Source organism: Mastigoproctus giganteus, chromosome 13, assembly GCF_048544385.1.
Source record: "Mastigoproctus giganteus isolate SK-2022 chromosome 13, ASM4854438v1, whole genome shotgun sequence".
In the NCBI taxonomy this organism is placed as follows: Eukaryota; Metazoa; Arthropoda; class Arachnida; order Uropygi; family Thelyphonidae; genus Mastigoproctus; species Mastigoproctus giganteus.
This window is the reverse complement of record NC_143587.1, coordinates 75,396,092-75,421,889: the sequence shown is the minus strand read 5'-3', so window position 1 is coordinate 75,421,889 and position 25,798 is coordinate 75,396,092.

Genomic DNA, 25,798 nt, shown 5'->3' with positions numbered 1-25,798 from the left:
TTACCATCAGGAGTAAAGGGAAAGGTTTCCGTAAAGGTGACTACAGTGGTCTCAGACAGTTTTTAAATTCTCTACAGTGGGACCAACTGATGATGTTACCAACAGCAAATTCTATGTGGAAAGCATTCAAGGAATTAATCGTGGAAGCTACTAGGCTTTCCATACCGATTAAGAAATATTGTTCAAGGTTTAGGCCTAAATCGTTGTCAAATGAACTAATGAGACTCGTGGCAGAGAAGAAAAATGCATGGGATGCATATAAATTATCAGGCGACACAGAAGCCTATGGTAGATATAAGCTAATCTGTAATCAAGCCACGAAGGAGATTAAGACAAGCGAAGGCAGATTATGAGAAATCCTTGGCAAAAGATGCTAAGGAAAACAGCAAGGACTTCTTTACTTATATAAAGTTGAAAAGGAAGGGGATGAATCAAATTGTAGCAGGATACTTAATGATTTTGTAATAACTGAGAGCAAAGTGGAGGAGAAATTGTTGAAGTTAAACATAAGAAAGGCACCTGGGATGGGTGGGATCTATCCAATTATATTAAAGGAGGCGGCAAAGGAAGTAAGAAAACCCTTAGCCACTACAGGAAAAGTGTTTTAAGACATCTCTTTGCAAACATGAACGATGTAACATGTGCGAGTGACCTTGCAAAGAAACTCAGCATCCTAGATGCGATTCAATGGATTTCCTCTTCAGTAAACGCAATTAGAAAACAAACTGTCGTGAACTGTTTTGTAAAGTCTGGCTTCTCAAATGCAAAAATTGAAGTTGTGAACAGCAATGTGGAGCACCAAGAAGAACAAGAACTTCAACATTTATTGATAATGTACAATACTTCTGCTACATGTGACCCTGGCTACAAAGATATAGACTCAAACCTCACTACAGAAGATGGTGCTCTAGATATCAACGACATTATCATTGATATTTTTCAAGAAGTTCCTCATGAGGATAAAGAAATGGAAGGAGGTCATTCTGTCAAAGAACATATTAACGACGAACCACCGATGAAAATAGAAGAAGTGCTCATACAAATCAATCGTTTAAAAATGTTTTTCGCCGCTGAAGAAGATACTGAAGGACTTTTGATGGTTTCTTCACTCCAAACAAATGTTGAAAACAAAATTATCAGCCGGAAGAAGGTACAGAAGAAAATAAGTGATTACTGTATGTATTTTTCTTAAGATGAAGTCATAATATGCATAGCACAATTGTATGTATATTATTTACAAAAATATTGCGCAAAATCTGTATATAATTTAATTTAATTTTACATTAAACGTGTAACGATTTTTCTTTATCTCTTGTGTATGTAATTGTATATTATTTACAAAAATATTGTTCAAAATCTGTATATATTTTAATTTAATTTTACATTAAACGTTTAACGATTTTTCTTTCTTTCTTTTTTTTTTTCCTCCCTCAGACTTCTTGTTAGTGGACACTTCTGTCTAACGGACACATTTTCGTTTCCCATGGCTGTCCGTTAAAGGGAAGTTTCACTGTATATGTATGTATGTATATATATATATATATATATATACACACAGGCAGTTTCTGTCTTATCAATTTTCGCTTTACGAGTTCCGGGTTTACGAGTTGTTTTTTTTTTTTTTTTTCAAGTATCAAGTATCAACAAAATTGAAAATATAAACATTAATTGCAATAAATGAATGTTAAACATTCATAAATACCACATTTGGAAACCATGCACATAGCTATAAATATACAGTGTACCCCACTTTATGATATTAATTCATTCAAGAGACACCATCGTATCATGAAAATATCATAATGCGAACCCAATAACACATTGTTTTTTGATAATTCGTTCCAAGACCTCGGAAGTTGAAAATTTTGCTATATAACTAAGCTATTTATCTCTCTAAAAGGTCATTTTATAATGTAAATTGTATTAGTTCAATTCAATTCATTAAAATGTACTACACTTTTATCGTTATCATATGTTCTGTTATAAGAATCAATTTTGAATGCATTTGTGATATTTTTCTAAAGCACATTTCTGGAGGTCATGACCATAAAATAATAAAAACAATTTGCACTTTCCGGTTTATGGGCTTTTCTGTTAGTGCAAGCAGTTATAAATGGGTAGTAAACACAAAGTTATTCCATTCGTGAAAATACCGGTAGCTGGAATTGTGTGTTATGTTATTTATGTTATTATGTGAAATGTGTTTCCCCTTTACTGAAATCTTCAATCATATAAAAAACATAAATAAATTTTCAGAATCTTCTCTTCATTCCTTTTTTTTTTTAACCTTCGTAAACTTGTTACTCCACGCAAATCGTGCTAGTTGCAATTTGCACATGCCATTACAAAGTGCTTATGCATGCTATCATGAAATTTATAAAGAAAAGAGCAGATTATCTTGGAAACAAATACCTCTTGAAGCATTTCTGAAGAAGACAACTCCTTGTGCAACAAACCAACGAGTGCCGAGCCAATAATAAGTGATCAACAAGTGTGCATTTAGTCGATGATGATGATGAAGAATAAACATTCTTTAACATTTTATAAGTCATAAATAATTTCTTTATTATTAAAATTTGCTTGATTTTACAGGCTATGTTTTCATTTCTTTGGATAAATAAATCATTGTTTAAACATAAACTAATTAGCTAACTAATTTCATTGTTGAGAACGTAACTCTTGTTTTTAACATTGTCTGTGGGAAATAAATTCCTACTTTATGAGGTATTATTATTATTAGCCATATGGTGCAAGGAAGCCTGAGGTTTATTCTGCACCAGCCAAAAAAAAATTCCCGAGTTACCCTGAGAGAGAGAGAGAGAAGTAGAAAGGAATCACCAAGAAAGAGTTTTCGCTTTACAAGGGCGTGTCAGGAAAGAATTAACTCAAAGTCGGGAACTACCTCTATTTATCTTCAGAGAGAGAGGACGACAACAACTTTAAACAAGTATACGGAAGAAGAGTAATAAATATTATATATTTGTTATGAAACTTTAATGTCAAATTAGAGAATGTAAAACTAGAGCTTTATTAAGTTATAATCTTAATAATTAATTGATCAAAAGATATTACTATATTTATATTTACTTTTTATTTACTATATTTATACTGTACAATGTTTATGCTACTTTTATACTGTATTTTCTGTTTATATTTATACTATATACAGGCATACCTCGGTTAACGTTACCTCTGATAACGAAGCTTCGATATAACGAAGTCCGCAATTTCAAGCCCCATTTAACATTAAAAAAATATTCCAGTTTAATCACCTGAAATCTAAACAAACTGAAGAAATTACGGAAACCTTTGGGGCTTCTCGTGGTTGGTTCGAGAAATTTAAAAAACGGGCCAGGATTCATAGTGTAAAATTAACAGGAGAAACTGCAAATAAGTTTCCAGAAAAACTAAAGGAAATAACTGAACGTGAAAATTTTCCGCCAAATTCGGTGTTCAGTGTTGACGAAAACGGTTTGTTCTGGAAAGGGCTACCAACAAAAAGCTTTATTTCTATTGAAGAAAAATCAGCTGCTGGGTTCAAAGCAGCCAAAGACCGTTTAACGTTACTCTTTGGATCAAATGCCTCTGGCGATTATAAATTAAAATTTTTATTAGTTTACCATTCAGAAAATCCGAGGGCGTTAAAAGGTAACATAAAAATGAATTTACCTGTAATATGGAAAGCAAATAGAAAAGCTTGGGTTACCAAGAGTTATTTACTGATTGGTTTGTTAACCACTTTTGTCCTGAAGTAAAACGGTATTGTCAAAAAAACAACTTTGAAGAAAAAGCTCTTTTGTTGTTAGACAATGCTCCGGGACATCCTACTGATCTTAACACGTTGGACACATGCATTCCTGTCAAAGTTGTGTTTCTTCCAGCAAACACAACTTCCCTGATTCAACCATTGGATCAGGGAGTAATAGCATCATTTAAAGCTTATTATCTGCGTCGAACATTAAGCAATTTAACTGAACTAGAGGATAAAGAGGAAATGACAGTTAAAACTTTTTTGGAAAAACTACACCATTAAAAACGCAATTGAAAACATTTATAGTTATTGGAAAGAAGTCACTAGGAAATGCTTAAATGGAGTTTAGCGCAAAATATGTCCAGAAATTGTACTAGAAGAAGAAAATAACATCCAAGAAATTAGAAATGAAGTTATCCAGATGGCTCAATCAATAGGTTTCGAAAATGTCGATGAAGAGGATGTTAGAAATTTATTGAATGCAGAAGATGATGGTTTTTCAGTGGAAGATTTAGAAAATCTTGTTAGCAACGAAGACAAAGATAATGAAGACGAAGTTAAAGAAGTTCCTGCCGAAAAAGTGTTAACAACCAAAGATTTAAAAAGGTGCTTAAATGACATTGAAAACGTTTTAAATTTTTTTAGTGAAAATGATCCTGATTTAGGAAGAAGTTTTATTGTTAAGCGATCAGTGTTAAATGCAATAACTCCGTATAGGCAATTGTTAAATGAAAAAAAAAAAAAAAAAGCATAAGCAATCAACTTTAGACTCATATTTTAAAATGAGATTTCACTTTGTGTGTAAGTTGACTGTTTATTTAATAAAACTTTTCTTTGTTCGAAAAAAAAGCTTTTCATTTTCTTTAAGTGGGAACGTATCCCTATTCTGGCCATAGTATTTTTACCTCTGAAAACGAAGTTTCGCTTAACGAAGTAATTTCGTGGAACGCATCCTATTCGTTATTCGAGGTATGCCTGTATTCTATTAATTATTTATATTACAGTTGAACTTGGTTATAACGAGATCATATGGAGATCAAAATAAGAACTGTTATAATGAGCGTACTACATGGATATACCGTGCATATTTTGGTAACTATGCAAACATTCTTAATTGCTCGGATAGTTGAAAAAAGCCAATTCTTGGAATAGACAAAAATGAAAAGGGTCACTTAGCTTTTATGCACACCCGCATCGGATTAGCGGCCAGTATGACCATGTCCATTCGGCGATGGGGGCTATACAATAGTGCATTGGCATTCCACTTGGCACACTACCCTATTTTCAGATTATCATGTATTCGTTGAACCATAAATATATTATATTTCAGGACTTCTAAGAATTTTGTAAATGTGACTTCTTAGAACTTCGTGTGCATTTCAGGACTTTTAAGAACTTTGTATGCAGAACACTTTACTGTCATTTAAAAGTAAAATATCAGTTAGAAATGAACTCTTCCTTCGGAAACATGTCTACTAACAAAAGAAAGTCTCTCTCGATTCACAAAAAAATTCTAAATTATTCATGAGTTAGATAGAGTGCTTCTCAAACTATCTGTGGTGAAGGACTAGTTTCTTTTATTTCCAATCTGTCGCGGAGCAGTACTTTTGTAAAATATTAAATTTCACAGGCCATTAACAAACAGTTTGCAGACTGACATTAGTCCACGGACCACACTTTGAGTAGCACTGAGTTGATTGTGGTGCAAAAAAACGTTGAAGTGTGTAAAAAGTTTTCTTTATTCTCTTCAACAGTATCGACATTGTGGAAAAATAAACATGTTTACATATTGGCATTGGAAAAGAACATAACTGAAAAATTTTAGAAAGTGCGAGGTTACAAACGTCGATGAAGCATTGCTTCAATGGTTCACTACACAAAAAAGTGCTGGATTTTCAATAGGCTGTCTGATCTTGAAGGCTCAAGCAGAAAAAGTTGCTAAACAATTTGGATGCAACGATTTTGATTTTAACAACTGTTAGCTGGATCAATTTAAAAACTGAATAAAAGCATATTAATACAAATAATATTTAGATATATACTAATACAGTCCATTCCGGTTATTTGGGACACATCGGGACTAGTGCATTTTGGCCTGATTAAGCGGCTGCCCCAATTATCCGAAGTTTCACGTAAATAGTTAAAAATACAATGTACCCCCCCATTACAATTAGTTCACTGGACAATCAAATCACGTTACGACGAACTCACCATAGTAAAGTACCATTCACTATACGATGCGTAGTAAGCACCGGTCATTGTGATCATGTTTGTGAATTGAATTTTAATTCTATTAAACAGCAATTCTAATTAGAGAAAATAGGAGGAATATTATCCACGGGCTATAAGAGTAAAGATATATTAAGCACAAATTTACCCTTTATTACCTTACCAATTAAAAAATTAAATGATACATGAGAATCGGAAGAATATACGTGATAATCGGAATAATTAATACGTACTGTAATATGTACATACCAACTAGTTGACATTTCTGTACACTGACATTTGTGGGTGGGGGTTAAAATTTCAAACAGTAAAAAGAGAAGCAATCAATAACAAAGAACACAGCACACACAAATTGCAAGTAATACGATACGCGCAAGTGAGAATGGAGTAACGAGTTAAATAGCTTTAAAAATGGGAAGGAAGAGAAGATTAATTTTTTTATATGATTGAAGATTTCATGGAAGTGAAAACACATTTCACCCTAATAACCCACAGAATTCCAACTGTCGGTATTATCGCAAATTCAGTAAGATCGAGTTTACTGTCCATTTATGATAGGTTTCACTAACAGAAAAGCCCAATAAACAGGTTTTATGCTAATTGTTTTATGGTTATGACCTTCAGAATTTCGACCAAACCACGTAGTACTGTCGGAGACAATTGTAGGGTAATCTCCAGTGCTGCGGTCTCCTGCCCCGATTAAATGGCATGCTGTCCCAATTAAGCGAAGTAAACCCTGGCTATTTTCTCAATTGGTTTCTGTTTTTTAAGATTTGCCCCAAATAAACGGCTGCCCCGATTAACCGGTAGCCCAAATAACCGAAATCCACTGTATTATTTTTTTCTCTCTAATATTTCATGTTTTTTGAATCTATCTTTTTATCAAGTTATTGAGAATTAAAAAAAAAAAAAAAGAAGGTAGATTTAACTCATCACTGATATAATGAATAATGGTTATAACAAGGAAATTTTGTCAGTCCCTTGATGCTTGTTATAACCAAGTTCGACTGTATATATCCTGTTAATCATAGATAGAGAAAAAATAATTAATTAATTTAAGAAAAAGAAACCAAATATGCTTGAGTAGCACTACTGTATTATTCATCTGTTTTTTTTTTATAACAAATGGTGTAATTCCTGTCATTTATACTACTTTACGTAAAAAAATCTTGATCCTCTGATAATTTTATTAATTGAACAATTGGTGGATTTTTGGCTGCTGTAAAGGGATAACTATTTTTAATTTTTACCGTATTCTTCGTTAATTAACATAGTACATTGTGTTTTACAGAGATATTAAATAGGTTTAGTAGGGTTCGTTAGCTTCTTATTTTGAATTTAACCAGCAATTTTTGGAAGTTACGACTCCCGGTGTTGGCAACAATATTGGCACCAATATTGTTGAACTAGCCGCCATTTTGTGGTCAAAAGAGATAGCTTAACATATATATATCTCGAACTGATAGCGTAAGGCATAAAGTAAAACTAGATAGCGTAATACAAAGCACTGTATTATAGTATTATCAATTAATCGAAAATATTAATCTTATTAAAATTCATTATTAATTAAATTGTATTTAAACGGAAATCATGACCCAGACTAAAGCTGCGAAGCAAAGATCACAGACTAGCGAGAGTGCTGTGACTCGGGACAGAAACAAAGGGGACGATTCTCCAACGCATCACAGTCTAAAAAAATGTGCGAAGTGTGAAATGTTTGCTGGCCTTTCTAAAAGAGGACATGATTTAGCCAAGGAGGATGCCTTTGTATGTGCTAGATGTCTAGAGTGTCAAGAAATTAGGCACCTGTATAGGCGCCTAATGAGTATCTATGAGAGCTTGAGGTGTAGGGTAATGCCCTCGAAGAAATTAATATGAGGGCCCCATTAAGCTCTTAGCTGCCCAGCTCAAAGACAGAGCTCACTCCTGTGCATCAGGCAAAACAGAGGCAATCTCCAAGGCAGAATGTGCTGGTCCAAAAGGAACTAGTTATTGTTGGTGACTCTATTGTCAGGGGGACAGAGAATATAGTATGCAAGAAGGATAGATGGAAAAGGACCAGGGTATGTCTGCCAGAGGCAAAAGTTGATGACGTTCTAGAGCAGATATCTTTTAAGGGCACAAAAGGTGATGTTGTTGTACATGTTGGAACTAATGACATAAAGAGTAAGAGATCTGCAGATTTACTCAATAAGTACAGGACAATTTTGAAAAACAGTTGCGAGTTACGGTTGAATGTGAAAGTGTCTGCAATCTGCCCAGACATGGGATACACTTAAATAGAAAGGGTGCAAGAATATTTGCTGATGCTATCAAGGCAGTGTTAGGTGGGTCAGAAAACTGCTAGCTTGGGGGGAGATACACAGACTAAAAGGTTAACATTGGCCGCAGGCAGAGGCAAAAGTGAATCTTACACTGCTTCTATTAGAATGAGGAGCAGCCTGAAAAGCAAGGTAATGAAGATTTCCCGGCCTACTGGGAGTCATGGTGGAACAAGTAAATACATGGGCTGTGTTAGGGTAACTAAGAGTAGGAACAGGTGCATGCATACTTGCATGAACACCAATGCTAGGAGCATAGTTAATAAATTTGATGAGCTTGAAGTGCTAGTCAAGGCATCAATTTAGGCATCAGATATTGTTGGGATATCAGAGATGTGATGTCACACAGATATAAGAAGTGGAGAATTGGAATTTGGGGAGTACAATGTGTACAGGAAGGATAGACAGGACAGGAAGGGTTATGCTGTTAGTTAAGAAACACATAAAATCTAAGGATGTGCATCCAATTGATGTTAGTGGACAATGCAGTGTTGAGTCTGTTTGGTGTGAAATAAGCACTGGGAAAGGAAAAATGAGAGTAGATGTGTGTTATAGGCTTAATGATCACCAATTCACAAAGGGGCTTCAAAAGGTGACACAAGTAACTACAGATCTGTTAGTTTAACTTGTGTTCCGAGCAAAATAATGGAGTCACTATTTAAAGAATCATTGCAGGATCATCTTGACAAGACCGCAGTGATAGTTAAGACACATCATGGGTTTGTTAAAGGGAGGTCTTGTCTCACCAGTTTTATTGGATACTATGCTGTGATCACAAAGGAACTGAATGCCAAAAATAATTTTGATATCATATACTTTGGCATTAAGGGTAAGTTGCTACAATGGATAAAGGGATGGTTGGGTGGGAGATGACAGAGAGTGGTAATCAATGGACACTGCCCTTTGGGGATAAATGTTATAAGTGGAGTTCTGCAGGGTTCAGTGTTGGGCCCATTGTTCTTTGTATATTTATCAATGATATTGATGAAGGTATATCAGGTTTAATGTCCAAGTTTGCAGATGATACAAAGGTTGGCAGGGTTGTTAACAACAGTAAGGACAGTATGCTACTCGAACTGGATCTAGATAAGTTGGGAAAATGTGCTGAGAAGCGGAAACTGAAGTTTAACATTGACAAATGTAAATACTGCATATGGGAAGCAGTAAACCCAGAGTAACATATCAACTGTGTGGTACAACACTGACAGTAGTAGAGAATGAAAAGGACCTGGGAGTAATTGTGCAGGCAGATATGAAGTTTTCTGAGCAGTGCAGACGGTCTGCAAGAGTAGCTCATGGTGTCTTGTCAATGATATACAGGAATTTTTCAAGCAGGGATAAGGAGGTGATTATCCCCTTGTATAAGGCAATGGTCAGGCCACACCTTGAGTACTGTATACAGATCTGGAGGCCTCATTTTAGGAAGGATGTAGAGTTGCTGTAGCGAGTACAAAGAAGGGCAACAAGATTGGTGAGGGGAACAAAGAGATGCTCTTACCAAGGAAAGGCTTAAGTTCTGCAAATTGCAGCACCTGGAGAGTAGGCACCTGCGAGGTGATCTGATTGAGGTGTATAAAGCCTTGAATGGGTTGAGCAAGCTGAATACTGATGGGATTCTTCCTCTTGCTCAGACTAAGAACCTGAGGGGGCACAGTTTGAAATTGAGGAAAGATAGTTGTAGAATAGATGTGTGGAAAATTGCCTTTAGCCAGCAGGTAGTTGATTGGTGGAACTGGCTTCCATCTTTTGTTGTGGAAGCTAATAGCCTAAATAAATTTAAGGCTGAGCTGGAGAGGCATTTGGAATGAGTGGAGGGGTGAAATGGGAGGTTTTTTTTTTTTTTTTTTGGCTGATGCTACATAGCTTGCTTTCTTGCATTGTATGCCTCTACTAATGCTATGATAGTTTTTTGCCTTTCTTTTTTGTTGCTATTACTATGCATACACATTGTTGTTACTCACATAAAAGGGTAGGTGCTCAAGTTTATATAAGAATGTTCTCTGTTATTTATTATTTTTTTTTATATGCATCTGTAATGAAATTATTAGGCTATTTTATGAATAACAGTTGTTGCAAGAAAAAATGTGGTGGCTCACTGGTTTTTTTTAGTATAAATATTATTTCTGATGATGCTTTGTGTACTCATTTTAATAGTAATAGTAGCATACGTTAATTATTCAAAATATTAGGAATATTAAATTGTTTTAATCTGTTCGAATTTCTTTTTCAGCTGTAAACCAAGTCGCCAAAAACCATCGAGAATAGGTGAAAAATTTTCAAATGCAAAAATTCTATTTCCTGAAGAAAGGAATATTCCAAATACTCATATAATGAAGGATAATGGGTTTAAAAAATTGCATCATGCCAACAATTCAAACATTAATACTGCCCAAGAAATATCTAATAATATTTTCAAAGATAAAAATAAAACATATGTAATTCATAAGCAAACAAGTGAAATGGTGTGTAGAGGTAGTGATATTAATGACAGAGATCTTTTAGTAGAGTATAATGTTCAAAATGATGTGTGCAAAAGAGATCAAGTTTGGGATGGTCTTTTAACAGATACAGAATATACTTCAAATTTATCAAGTTTTAGTGATAATTCTTGCAATGAAAATTTGCATATCAGTTGTCATCCTGATATGCCATTGGATGAAAACAAAATTGCAAATAGAATTGTCAGTTTGGGTGATTGTTCCCCAAAATGTGATTCTGCATCCACTAGCACTCTCGCCTTCCATGGCACTTTGTTTTCAAAAAATGAAAATGTGAATGCCTGTATACCATTATCTTCAACATCAGTTTGTGAGTTAAAAGTGCCTTTAGGAAAATCAGAAAACAATGTTAGGGCTGCCCCATTGTGTTTGTATGAAGCAGGTCCAGATAATTTGGAAATAAATGATGTCCCACCAGACAATATTCTGTTCACAATTAGTCCATCTGATGATAATATTATGAAACCTTTCCATTTGGAATACGATCTTCCTTCAGCAAATATCAATGTAGATATATGTCATCCAAAGGATTTTCAGACTGTGTCAAATCAGCTAACCTCAAAAACCAACTTAGTAAACTCTTTGGTAATTGATAGCCATACAGCGTGTTATGATGTTATCTCTTCCAATAATGTTAGTGTTATTCCAGAAAATTGCCCAGCAATTGAACCTCAGAGCAATAATGCTAAAACAGATTCATTACAAAAATCACCCGTTGCTGATATTAGTACTTTGATTCTGGATGCTGACATATCAATGCGATCTATCCAAAATGAGGTGTCAAATTCTCATCCACAAGAAAAAAGAAAAATTATGATGTATTCAGAAGCTAGAATTCGAAGACGACACATTCCTGTTGCAAATGTATTTAATTTTGAATCTATAGATTTGAATAATTATGAGTGCACACCTAATAATCAGAATTTACTAGCAAGAGAAATGCAATTTAATTTTAACTACAATAAAAATGCACTGTGCAATCCTTTGGAAGTGCAGAAAGATCAGAATATTAAAGAAATTAATGAAGATATAGATGTAGAAACTCTCCATTGTGAACCAGCTTCAGTCAGTGACAAAAAGTCTGATATGTCAGAAACGAACAATTGTTTTTTGTCATTGGATTCAAATAATGTAACTTCAGATTATTTGGATAATAAATATCAAAACAATCTTGAATCATTTCTACCATCACCATTAAACAGAAGAAAGAATAGTTTGGTTAAATTGACTAAAAGTCTTCATTACTTTGATATTAGCCAGCAAGAAGAAAAGAATAAGGTGAGTAATGGAATTCTGCCATTATAAAAACATCTGTGATGTGACAGTATTTTTGAATTAATTTTATCTTCTGCTTAAATTCAGTAAAATTTTAAGTACAGTAATACCCTGAAGTTACGCGATAGGTGGGTCCGATGAAAATCGCTTAAGTTGAATTTGCGTAAGTCGGGGTACAACTTTGCATATAAATACATATAAATTTTGTTTAATTGGGACCAAGGACTAACAAAAACACTAGTTTAGAAGAAAAATATTTAATAAAATTGCAGTTCTTTATACATATTAATACAAAATATGTATTAAAAAAATAAATGAGTTACGTAAAAAAGTTATTTCGATGTTGATGGCTTCATAAAATCTAACAAATTTGTCTGATGACATAGCGCCTTCTTTTTTTCATGCAGAATTTCTTCGTAGCAAGCTAATAATTTTTTTATTCCTTGCTTTGTAGCTATAATGCGTTCTTCGTTGGAGTCTATGTTTTCTAAAATTTTTAAGCCCTTTTCAATTGAGCTGAGACCTTCTGTCAAGCTTGCAATTGTCATGTGTTTTTCTGGTGGAACTGGGTCTGAAGTGTCAGATAATTCAGTGACGTTTTGCTCACGCATCTCTATGAGCTCATTCATTGTCAGCTCCTGACTATGTAAATTCAACAGCTTGTTGACATCATCACCATTGACTTCCAAATCTAATTGCCTGGCAAGATTAACAACTTCTATCACATGAGTGACATGATCAGTTTCTGGCGTTGTTTTCATCTCGTTTTTGAAAAAAAATGGACAAAGTTTCTTCCAGACACCATTCAATGTTTTTTTGTGAATTTCATCCCAAGATTCTTCAATGATTCTTATGGCATCTAAAACATTGAATTGTTTCCAAACGTCTTTAACAGATATCTCACTATTTTGTCTCATAGCTTAATTCAGATGTGCAAACGAACACCTTGCGTAGTAAGCTTTGAATGTTTTGATGACTCCCTGGTCCATCGGTTGAAGCAAGCTGGTTGTGTTTGGAGGTAAAAACACAACTTTCACACGTGGGTCAAAATTAATTAGGGTGGCAGGAGGGTGACCGGGTGCATTGTCAATAAGAAGCATCACTTTAAATGGAATCTGTTTAGACTTGCAATAACGTTCGACTTCGGGTATGAAGTGGTGACCAAACCAGTCCTCAAAAACGGAAGCTGCCACCCAAGCTTTATGATTTGACTTCCAAATCACTGGTAAGCTAATTTTAGATATACACCAAACGAAAAAATCAAGAACCACGTAACTCCGAGTTTGCGTAAGTCGAGGTATTACTGTATTGGTATTATGTTACTTTCATGATGACTTTCATGCTAATTAAAAGTGCTATTTGATCAGAAATTATTCACATCTATAATCAGTGGTGTTGATACTGCTCAGAACTGGCCTGAAGCAAACTCTCTCACCAACCTGCCTTTCCTTTCCAATTTTCATCTTTTCTGTTAACTCATTAGTACTTGTAGTGACAAATTATGCATGGAAACAAGCTTAATACAGGATCAGCAAAAAAAAAAATAATAATAAAAAAATAACTATCCCACTACCTCATCCTTCCATCCCCTCTAATAATTTGCCTAATTCACATTTAAATGTATTCAAACTACAAACTTTCGCTACTTGAGATGGAAATTTGTTCCATCAGTCATCACTCTCTGGCTGAAATCAAATTTTTGCACACATCTTATGACCCCACCATTTTCCAATTTAAATTTGTGTGTGTGTGTGTGTTCTGAGAAAGAATAAGGATGCCATCAGCAGTTTATGTACTAAATTCATTTAAAGACTTGAATAATTCAGTCAGGTCTTCTTACAGACCTAATTTCCAAGTGCTGCAGTTTGCAAATTAGTCAATATTAGTCAAGGGCCCTTTTTTGCCTTGACAAATCTTGTTGAGTTTCTTTGCACCTGTTCCCAACAGATCCGCACATCCTTTTAAAATGATGCTCCGAGACCTGTATGCAGTACTCAAGATGCAGCTGAACTGTTGCCTCATATAACAGGATAATCACCTACTTATCTCTGATGTCAAAATTCCTGTATATCACTGACAGAACCCATGATCTATCCAGCAGCCTAGTTGTACTGCTCAGAGAACTTCTTGTTAGGCTGTATAATTACCCCTATATTCTCTGCCACCTTGAGTGCAATACTGCCCAACTGGTATATTATTCTAGAATTACTGCTGCCCATATGCAGTACCTTGTATTTATCAATGTTAAACCCCAATTGTCACCTTTAGCCCATGCATCCATATTTTTTGTAGTAGTGTGCCCTGATTCCTGTCATTAACCACCCTGACAGACAACCTTTGTATCATTTGCAAACTTAGATAATAAACTTGATGTACCGTCATCAATATCATTAATAAATAAATAAAACAGTAAGAGGCCCTGCACTGAACCCTGAGGAACTTCACTAATAACATTAGTCTGAGCATGTCCCATTTATAACTATCCTCTGTCTTCGGTCACTCAGCCATCCTTTTATCCATAGCAGTAACTTGCACCCAGTGCTAAACTGCTCTAACTTGTTACAGCAGTCTTTCATGCAGACAGTCAAACACTTTCCTAAAATCTAAGTATATGTGATGTGAACATTTTTTTTCCCCTCAGTTCCTTTGTTACTGTGTCAGTAGCTAATCATGTCGGTTAGACAAAATCTCCCCTTTACAAATCCATGCTATGATTTCCATATAATTTTCAAGATTGTCAAGATGATCTTGCAATATTTCTTTAACTCTATTATTTTCTAAGCAACAAAAGTTAAATCTACAATTCTGTAATTACTCACTTCACTTTTTATCCCCCTTTGTGAATAGGGGAAACATTTGCATATCCCCAGTTTATAGGTACTCCACTGAATTCAAGGATACTCTTATAATTACGATCATAGATTTCTCTATGATCGTAATTATAATTGATGGAATCTATTCAATAAAATTGAATAGATTCCATCAGTTTTTCAGTTATAACAAAATAATTTAGTTTCCAGTTATAACTTGATGGAATTCTCGTATACCCAAATTTTTGCTAGCTAGAAACTCCCGAATAGCAAGTCTTGTGTCTTGGTGTGTTGTCATTCAAGAGGAACGAACTGCCATCTTCTCCCTACTCAGGCCCATTCAACGGATTCTCTGCAACAAACATTTCAAAATTTCCAAAAAATAGTAATCAGCAATAACACTTTGGCCATTGGGCATGAATTATTTGTGCACAATTCACTTGCTATCATTTTTGGTTTTAATTTTTGAATTTTCTTCACAAACTTTTTTGGCTTTGGGAGAGTTTGCCAACTTCCACTCCACACTTTGTTGCTTTGTTGTGGGAATCGTACTGAAAACACTGCCCCTCATCACTCATAATGATTGAATGCAAAAAGTTGTGTTTGCTTTCAGCAGCCTCTGCAGTGTTCACTTGTGTCTGTTGTTGACCCTCTGTTAACAAATATGGATCAAACCATGCACAGGCCTTCATTTTCTTCAGATCCTGGATTATTATTTTTTGAATGGTTTCCTTATTAATGCACAGATCTTCTGAAATCATTTGGAGCATTGCACATTAGTCATTGGTAATGATTTCCTATACCTTTTCAGTCAACTCTGGCATTCAAACCATTTTTGCTGGGCTCAATGTTTGTTGTCTTTTAGTGATTCTCTTTCAGGGGTGAAGCATCTATGCCACTCAAACACATGTGCATGAGATAGACAATTTTCTCTGTACACTTTCTTCATCATTTTAAATGTTACCATGGCACTTTTGCCCGGTCTAATACAAAACTTGATCTTTGCTCTTTGTTCCATTGTACCTCCACAACACAGACACAGGAGAGACATGCAGTTTAGCTTACACTACATTCTGAAATGTTGGCAATTTCCACTGACTTTCATGCAGACAGTCAAACTTGACTGAGGTGCTCAAGGAACAATCACTCTTTCATTTCATTACTTCTAGTTGATTGTAGCACCAGCACTCATTTCATAACATCAGTCTCATTTTCCAGTTGCCACTATGTAATCACCGTGCAAAAACAGTATCCCTTTCTATACCATTGATAGTAGTTATATTATTATTATTATTGTTGTTGTTGCCCTTATATTATTTTTTCCCTGATTGGAGGATTCCACTCTGTGATGGGTACTGCTACTAAGTACACAGGGTGGTTGTAATTATTATTATTATTATTATTATTATTATTATTAGCTATATGGTGCAAGGAAACCTGAGGCTTATGCTGCACCAGCCAAAAAAAAAAATATATTTCTGAGTTAACCTGAGAGAGAGAGAGAGAGAGAGAGAGAGAGAGAGAGAGAGAGTCAAAAGGGAATATCTAAGAAAGAGAAGAATGATGATATCCAGCTCAGGACCCTGGGTGTGCCAAGCCCATACTCACCAGATGTGAGCCCCTGGGGTTAATGTCTGGTGTTACAGTTGGTCGAGGAACCCCCTGACTATCCTACATGTGTTCAGGATTGCGACTTTCTGGAATTCCTTGTAGGTGTTCTCTATGAGACCTATTGCTGCTAGGCTGTTATATAGGGTCTTTGGCACCATACCAGTGGTTCACACAATGATTGGGATGGTCGTTACTTCTTGCATATGCCACATCTCCTTGACCTCATGTCTCAGGTTCGTGTACTTCCTAATTATTTCCTCATGGGTTTTCTGGACATTGCTAGTGTTGGGCACCGCTATGTCAATCAGGTAGGTAGCCTTTTCCATCTTGTCCACAAGGGTTATGTCCGGTCTGTTGTGCAGAATGGTCTTATCCTTTATTATGGCGTGGTCTCAGTACAGCTTGTGGGTTGGGGTCTCTAGTACTGCCTGGGGTTCATACTTGTAGTATGGTACACTTTCTTTGGTCAACTGGTATTTCCTCACTAGCTTCTGATGTATTATCCTGGCTACGTAGTCGTGTCTACGAGCGTACTCAGTCTGAGTGATCGCCTTGCATCCTCCTGTGATGCATTGGATTGTTTCTGAGGCCAGATGCCATCGTTGACATTATTAGACTTATTGGATTGTTCTGAGGCCAGGTGACATTGTTGACATGTGTCATCTGACATTCCAGGCTCCTTTGCGATGTATTTTCTATAGTTTCTGGTGTTGATTACCTGGTCTTGGATGGCCAGCACGAATCCTTCATTCTCGGGGAAGAGCGTCCCACTTATGAGCCATGCATTGGACGCAGTGTTATCGATGTGATCTTTATGGAGGTCATTGTAGTGTCTGCCCTAGACTGCCTTCTTTGCCCATCTTTCTAGCTTCATTTCTTGTGCTGTCTGGGCAGAAGGGGGCTCCTCGCTTAGGTTGAGTGGGGTGTATACCACTTATCTATCTTCCTTATGGCCTGGTGGAGTTTTGCTGTGTTGTTATTATTATTAGCCATATGGTGCAAGGAAGCCTTGAGGGGCTTATGCTGCACCAGCCAAAAAAAATTTCTGAATTACCCTGAGAGAGAGAGAGAGAGAGAGAGAGAGAGAGAACAAGAGTCAGAAATAGAAGAATGATGATATCCAGCTCAAGACCCTGGGTGTGCTAAGCCCATACTCACCAGATGTGAGCCCGGGTAAATATTGTTAAGTAAATCCATACCAATATATTGAGATCACTGCTGCCTAGTGGTTCCTTTGTCTGCAGATTCTTATTGCATGAAGGGCCACTGTTGGTAATCATACAAGAGTCTCTCTCTCTCTCTCATTGCCTCTCTTAACATGCTGGCATAGAAAGTAATCATTGAATACATCCAGAAAAGATCTGCTGCTTTGTGAGTCACCTGCCCACACGTTCCACTCAATATCTGGAAAGTTAAAATCTCCCATTATTATAAGTTATAAGACATTCTGATTTTGTGTGCCACTCTTTGTGTGTATAGTTATTCATTATAAAAATGAATATTTTTATAATGAAATCTAGGCCAATCACCTACCTCCCAGCAGTATACAAGATCCTGATCAGCTTCATAACCAGGAAGATATCAGACCACTTGGAGAGCCAGAACATAATAGCCGAACAGCAGAAAAGATGCAAGTGGCTGAGCAAAGGATGCAAGGAGCAGTTAACTGTACATTCCACGGTTATGGAGCAAGCCTACAAGAAGTGCCACTATGTGTACACAGCCTACATCGATTACCACAAGGCCTTCGACTCCGTGCCTCATAGCTGGCTAATAGTGGCACTGAACATCTACAAAGTCAATCCGATAGTGACAAACTCGTCAAGTTTGAGAACAAGGGTAGCCTGTGCGGACGTAGCTTTTTGCCGCTCTTGGAACAGGGAAGTTTTTTCTGATTTATTAGCTTAAATTGGCATATTAACGTATTTTCTAGAGTAGGTTTATATTCCTATTTACGATACTTAGTTTAAAGTAACTTAGATAGAGATTTTGTAGGTATTACTTAGTATCGCTGAGGGTATCAAATCCACATGTTTACCGTTTGTAAATTGCCGCCATTGTTACGCGATACAAAATATCTCAAACTAGATAGCATAAACTTAATATAGTGTAGTATACATAATATTGTCAATTAATCAGTAAAATCTATTAATATTGTTGAACTTCATTGTCAATTAATTTGTACTTTTAACTATACATATAACGACTTAGGTTACGTAATATAAATAATTAGTAAAAATAAATAATTAATATTTAACTTGATAAGGAAGTTATATAAAGGGATTTCGTAGATAACACTCGATACTGAAACATAAATATAGCGTTATAACTGTGTTGGGATACAAGTTTAGGGTTTTAATTTTGTACTGAAATTGAAATTTTATTGAAATTAAATCGAAATCATGACTCAGACCAGAGCAGCAAAGCAAAAGGCTCAAGCTAATGGGAGTGCTGTGGCTCAGGGGAGAACTGAGGGGGGCAGTGGCCCTCTGAATCACAGCCTTTTATGAGAGCTTCCTTGGACTCAGGGGAGGTACCCATGGACTGGAGATGTGCAAATGTGACCCCAATTCACAAAGGAGGAGCGCCTCCGTAGCCAGGTGGGAAGGAGCACACGCTTCTTGATTAGACCGGGGTTCGAGCCCGTCACCACCAAATACGGAGGATGCGGAAAGGTCAAGGCAATGACCACCGCATATTCCTGGAGCAATATGGCCTTAGTTGCTAATGCTCCTAAAAACCAAACAACAACAACAACAACAAAGGAGGATCAAAGGCTGACACAAGTAATTATAGACCTGTGAGTTTAACTTCTGTTCCCAGAAAATTAATGGAGGCACTGGTTAAAGAAGCACTGCAGGATCATCTAGACAAGACTTCAGTTATAGCTCGGACACAGCATGGTTTTGTTAAGGGTAAGTCTTGCCTGACCAATTTGATTGGATACTGTGATGCAGTCACAAAAGAACTGGATACAGGGAATAACTTTGATATTATATACTTGGATCTTAGAAAGGCTTTTGATACTGTTGCACATGGAAGACTGCTGCACAAATTGGAACAGTGGCATTGGTGGCAAATTGCTGCTATGGATAAAGGGGGTGGTTGACGGGGAGAAGACAGAGAGTGGTAATCAATGGACACTGCTCATCGTGGACTAATGTGGTGTCCCTGTATTAGTGGAGTCCCTCAGGATTCAGTATTGGGTCCATTATTGTTTTCTGTATTTATAAATGACATTGATGATGGTATATCAAGCTTAATGTCCAAGTTTGCAGACGATAAGAAGGTTGGCAGGGTTGTCAAGGACACTACTGACGCTATGCTGCTGCAACAGGATCTGGAAAGGTTGAGCAGATGGGCTGAGAGGTGGCAAATGAAGTTTAACATTGACAGATGTAAAGTACTACATATGGGAAACAGCTACATTGCTCTGGGGTTGCTGTTTCCAAGCTACTGTTGCAAGCTACTCTTGCAGCCTGTCTGCACTGCTCAGAGAACTTCATATCTGCCTGCACAACCACCCCCAATTCCCTTTCATTCTCTACCACTGTCAGTGTAGCTCATGGTGTATTGTCAATGATAAATAGGAATTTTTCTAGCAGGGATAAGGAGGTGATTATTCCCTTGTATAAGGCAATGGTCAGGCCACACCTAGAGTACTGTATACAGACCTGGAGGCCTCATTTCAAGAAGGATGTAGAGCTGCTGGAACGAGTACAGAGAACGGCAACAAGATTAGTGAATGGAACAAAGGGGTGCTCTTACGAAGAAAGGCTTAAGTTTTGCAAATTACAGTGTCTGGAGACTAGGCACCAGCGAGGTGATCTGATAGAGGTGTATAAAGCCTTGAATGGTTTGAGCATGCCCAATGCTGATGGGATTCTTCCTCTTGCTCAGAATAATCACCTGAGAGGGCATAAATTCAAATTGAGGAAAGACAGATGTAGGATAGACGTGCGGAAATTTGCCTTTAGCCAGTGGGTGGTTTGTTGGTGGAACAGACTTCCATCCCTTGTCATGGAAGTTGATAGCCTAAATAAGTTTAAGGCTCAGCTGGAACAGGTATTTCGAACGAACAGAGGGGTGAAGTGGAAGTGGTTATTTTTTATTTATTTATTTCTTTTTCTTTTTTTTTTTTTTTGATGCTGCATAAGCTTGCTTTCTTGCATCAAATGCCTCTACTAATGCTAGTGCTAAATTTCTAGAAGAAATGATGCCGAAATGGAGTACCACCATTAAGGTCGAAAATATAACAACCAGGCCAATCCCCATCAGGAGAGGAATCTTTCAATGGGCTCAGGCAGGGCATGGAGATGCCCTGCCTGAGCCCATTGTGGTTCTGTCTAGCACTTAACCCGCTATCTACCATGCTCAACAGTATCAAGTACGGATATAACCTCAAAGAAGGAAGGAAGAACCTGTACACCTTCGCCCACCTGATGTACATGGATAACATCAAGCTCTACGCAGGAACCGAGAAGCACCTCCAGCAACTACTCCATATCACTGAAGAATTTAGCAATGATATTAGGATGGAATTTGGTCTAGCAAATGCAAGACCCAAGGATTGCGCCAGTGAAAATTAGGCAACCGAAACTACCAGCTGCAGACTGGTAAAGAGATCAAAGCCATGGCAGAGGGTGAGGCCTACAAATACTTGGGGATGATGCAGGCTCAGCAGTTACGGCACAAGGAAATTAAGGCCTGCCTGACTGAAAAATACCATCAGAGACTCAGAATCCTACTGAAAGCAAAGCTGAACGGAGACTCAGAATCCTGCTGAAAGCAAAGCTGAACACAGTTAAAGCCATAAACACCTGTGCAATCCCAGTGCTAACATACTCCTTCGGCATCATAGATTGGACTAATGGATATCATGAGAATAGAGCTGGAGGATATCATGAGAAAGACAAGGACAGTGATGACCAAGACCCGCTAACACCACCTGAAATCTGCCGTGGAGAGACTGACAATTGCCCGGGAAGAAGGAGGAAGGGGCCTGATAGACCTCATTGAGCAACAGAAGACAGCGATAGTTAACCTGAAGGATTACTTCCAGAAACACAGCATTCCACCAGGCCATAAGGAAGATAGACAAGCGGTATAACCCACTCAACCTAAGAGAGGAGTCCCCCTCCCCCAACCAGGAGGTACAAACAGAGAAGACATTCCATGGCAGACACTACAGTGATCTCCATCAAGATCACATAGATAAAATTGCTTCCAATGCATGGCTCACGAGCGGGATGCTCTTCCCCGAGACTGAAGGATTCATGCTCGCCATCCAAGACCAGGTAATCAAAACCAGGAACTCTAGAAAATACATTGCCAAGGAGCTTGGAGTGTCTGATGACATATTTCGACAATGCTACTTGGCCTCAGAAACGATCCAACACATCACCGCATGATGCATGGTGATCACCCTGACTGAGTACACTCATAGACAAGACCTCAAAGAAGGAAGGAAGGATAATACATCAGAAGCTAGCAAGGAAATACCAGTTGATCGAATAAAGTGTACCGTACTACAAGTACGAACCTCAGGCAGTACTAGAGACCCCCAACCCAGAAGCTGTACTGGGACCGTGCCATAATAACGGATAGGACAGTCCCTCACAATAGTTCGGACATAACCCTTGTGGACAAGAAGGAAAAGGCTACCTATTTGATTGACATAGCGGTACCCAACACTGGCAACCTGCAGAAAACCCATGGAGAAAAAAATCAGGAAGTACACGAACCTAAGGCAGGAGATCAAAGAGATGTGGCATATGCAACAAGTAACGACCATCCCGATCATCGTGTCAACACAGGTATGGTGCCAAAGACCCCTACATAACAGCCTAGCAGCAATAGGTTTCCCAGCGAATACCTACTAGGAACTCCAGAAAGTCGCAATCCTGAACACCTCTAGGATAGTCAGAGTTCCTCTACCAACAGTAACACCAGATAATTATTATTATTATTATTAGTGGAGTTCCCCAGAATTCTCTGCTGATCCCATTTCGATGAAGGTATATCATGCTTAATGTTAAGTTTGCAAGTGATGAAAATGTTGGCAGGTTGGTTAATGACAGTATTCTTCACAACAAGATCTGGAAAAATTAGGCAGATGGGCTGAGAAATGGCAAATGAAGTTTAAAATTGGCAAATGCAAAGTAATTCCAGAGTAACACATAACAACTGTATGCTAGCACTCAGAGTAGTAGAAAATGAAAAAGCCCTGGGGGTAATTGTGCAATCATATGTGAAGTTCTCTGGAGAAGAACAGACAAGCTGCCAGGACAGTTCATGGGGTTTTGACAGTGATATACAGGAATTTTTATAGGATAAGGAGTGTCCTATAAAAATTCCTTCATATCACTGTGATTATCCCATTGTATAAGGCAATGGTTAGTTCACATCTTGAGTACTGCAGTACAGATCTAGCAGCCTCATTTTTTGATTTAGAGCTGCTGGAACAGGGTGCAGAAAAGAGCAATAAGATTGGTGAGGGGAACAATGGGGTGCTCTTACCAAAAAAAGCTTCAACTCTGCAAATTGCAGCAGTCCGGAGACTAGGCATCTGTGATGTGATCTGATTGAGGTTTTTAAGGATTGAGCAAGTTTAATGCTCTTGCGATGCTTCCTCTTGCTCAGACAACACATAAGAAGTCATAAATTCAAATTGAGAAAGGATGATTGCAGAATAGATGTATGGAAGTTTCCCTTTAGCTAGCAGGTGGTAGATTGTTGGAACAAACTATTTTTTTGTTGTAGAAGTGTATAGCTTGAATAAATTTAGGCAACAGTATATACACTGTAACCTAAATTGCCCTTGAGGCATCAAATACTATTTCAGCCATGACCTGTGAGGGTCAGCAGAGCCAAACAATTTAGCTGCTAGCCACTGTGACAACATCAGAAGTGATGCTCTGTGGTTCTTTTTAAGAATTGCAATAATATAGATGTATGTGCAAGATTCATTGAATATGCAGATATTTTATTTAATTACATTTTAACAAATTATATCTCATTGTTGCTCAGTCCCAAATCAATTACAAGAACAAACTTGAAGTTGCAGTATTCAACTTTCCAAAAGATTCAGAACTTTCAAGATATGTTAAGACACTTTTTTTAAATAAAATAATGAAAATTTTGTTCTAATTTTCATTGTATAGGCTATTAATGAACTGTTGATACAACAATACTGAAAAAGAGGTAAATTTTTATAAAAACTGGTGGGGGAGGAGGTCCAAAACCATGACCGTCATCAGACTACAGTTAAATGTAAAATCAAAGAATCTTTACACATTATCAAGTTAAAAGCTTGTGGCTTCTCCAAAATCTTATAGAAACATTAAGATAATATGTTATTATCATTGAGAACACTTAAGTATAAACTTATGCAATAGTAGTACTAAAAGAACATATAGGTAATGAAATACAGTCGGACTTCTATCTAACGAAATTGATCGATCACTTTAAAAAATTCATTATACAGGAATTTTTTTATAAAGAAATATGACCTTTTCAACAATGAAAAATACTGTAAATTCAGAAATATAGTAAAAGATGGGAAAGAAGTGGGAATGAATAGATTTTCTAACATTTTAAAACAATTTATTAATACTTACATATTAAGAAATTACTACTTACATGATGCCCACAGTTTATTAGAACACTTTTAAGAATTATATCATAAAATATTTGGTTATTTTTTGTTGTACACTGGATTCTACTGTACACATTTTTATAAAAATGTTCGCATTTGTTTAAACTTTAAACAGTCAGATATATTTCCTGTTACATTTTCTTCTCAATGAAGGCCTCAATGCAAAGTTTCAAATGCTGCCAACATTTGTTTGGACGGTTTAATATTGCCTTCATTTTCATCCAACTTATCGTCAATATTGTCACTAGTTCTTTAAATATGCTCCAAAATGTTGGTGTCACTCAGATATTCAGCTACTATGACATCATTGTCGAGAACAATTTCTCCACTGATCAAACCTCGCTTGGAACTCCTCCTAAGATTGCTCAGTGTTTTCTATTAGTTCATCCCACTCATCTCTGCTAATTAACATTTTAACAAAACCTGCTTTTGCAAAACAATTCTTAATTGTTGTTTCCATCCCTTCTTGCCTCCACACTTTCGCCAACTCTGATATGCACATCCGCAAATTTATAACAGTCTATCGGTTGGTTGGTTTCTATTCTCAGTATAATTTTTTTCAGTATGTGCATTTAATTTTTCATTAATTTAATTTAATTTTCATTTATTTCATTTAATTTTTCATTTAATTTTTAAAAATGAAAAATTTCATTTAATTTTTAATTTCATTTGATAATGCCTTGGTCCATTTGCTGCAGTTAAGATGAATTATTCAGAAGGAAAAAAACAAGCTTCAAACTTATGTTTTGAAATTACTGAGTGAAAGTGGGCAGCACAGTTGTCGACAATCAACACAATTTTTCTGTTTTCTTTTGTCATCTTTCTGTCGAAATTTAAAATCCACTGCATAAAAATTTCGCTTGTCATTCATGGATTTTTGTTGTAGTTGTAGTTCAACTCTAATGACTGTACCCCTTTGAAACATCGGGGTTATTTACTTTTGCCTATTACCAAAAGCTTCAGTTTTTCATTACTAGCCATATTTGCAACCAAGAATGTAATTCTCTCCTTACTATTTTTACCACCTAAACATTTATCTTCCTTAAAAGTTAGTGTCTTGTTCGGCAAACATTTAAAAAATAGACGTTTCATCAATGTTGAATATGTCTTTGGACTCGTAATCCTCCATAAATTTTTTCAAAACTGTTTCTTTCAAATGGATATAATCTTCTTCGATTACAACTTCACTTTCATCAGAAATAACTTTTTCCAGTAAGCCATGATGCTCTTTAAATTTGTCCAGCCAGCCAGAACTGGCTTGGAATGTTTTGGTCTCGAATAAACTTCATCCTCTTAAAAGCTGCTTCATCTACATCTTCACAAAAACATAATTTTGCACGCTTCTGACTGAGTCCTGTTTCCTCAAACAGTTTGAGAATCAGAACAGGGTTTTTAGAATGGTTGACACACGCACCACTGGCAAGGACATCAAATTTTAAAGCTATTTTTTTTTTAAATCCCACGATCGACACTATTAAGCACTTCCACTTTTTCACACTACGCTCAAGGAATTCCTCTTAGACACTTAAGGTTACTTGCACAGTAGTTAAAACAAGGCTAAAATTAAGGACCTTTGTAGCTACCATGTAAACAGAGACAGGTGAAATTTAGTGAAAGTGTGGATGACTCATTTCTTCAAAACAACA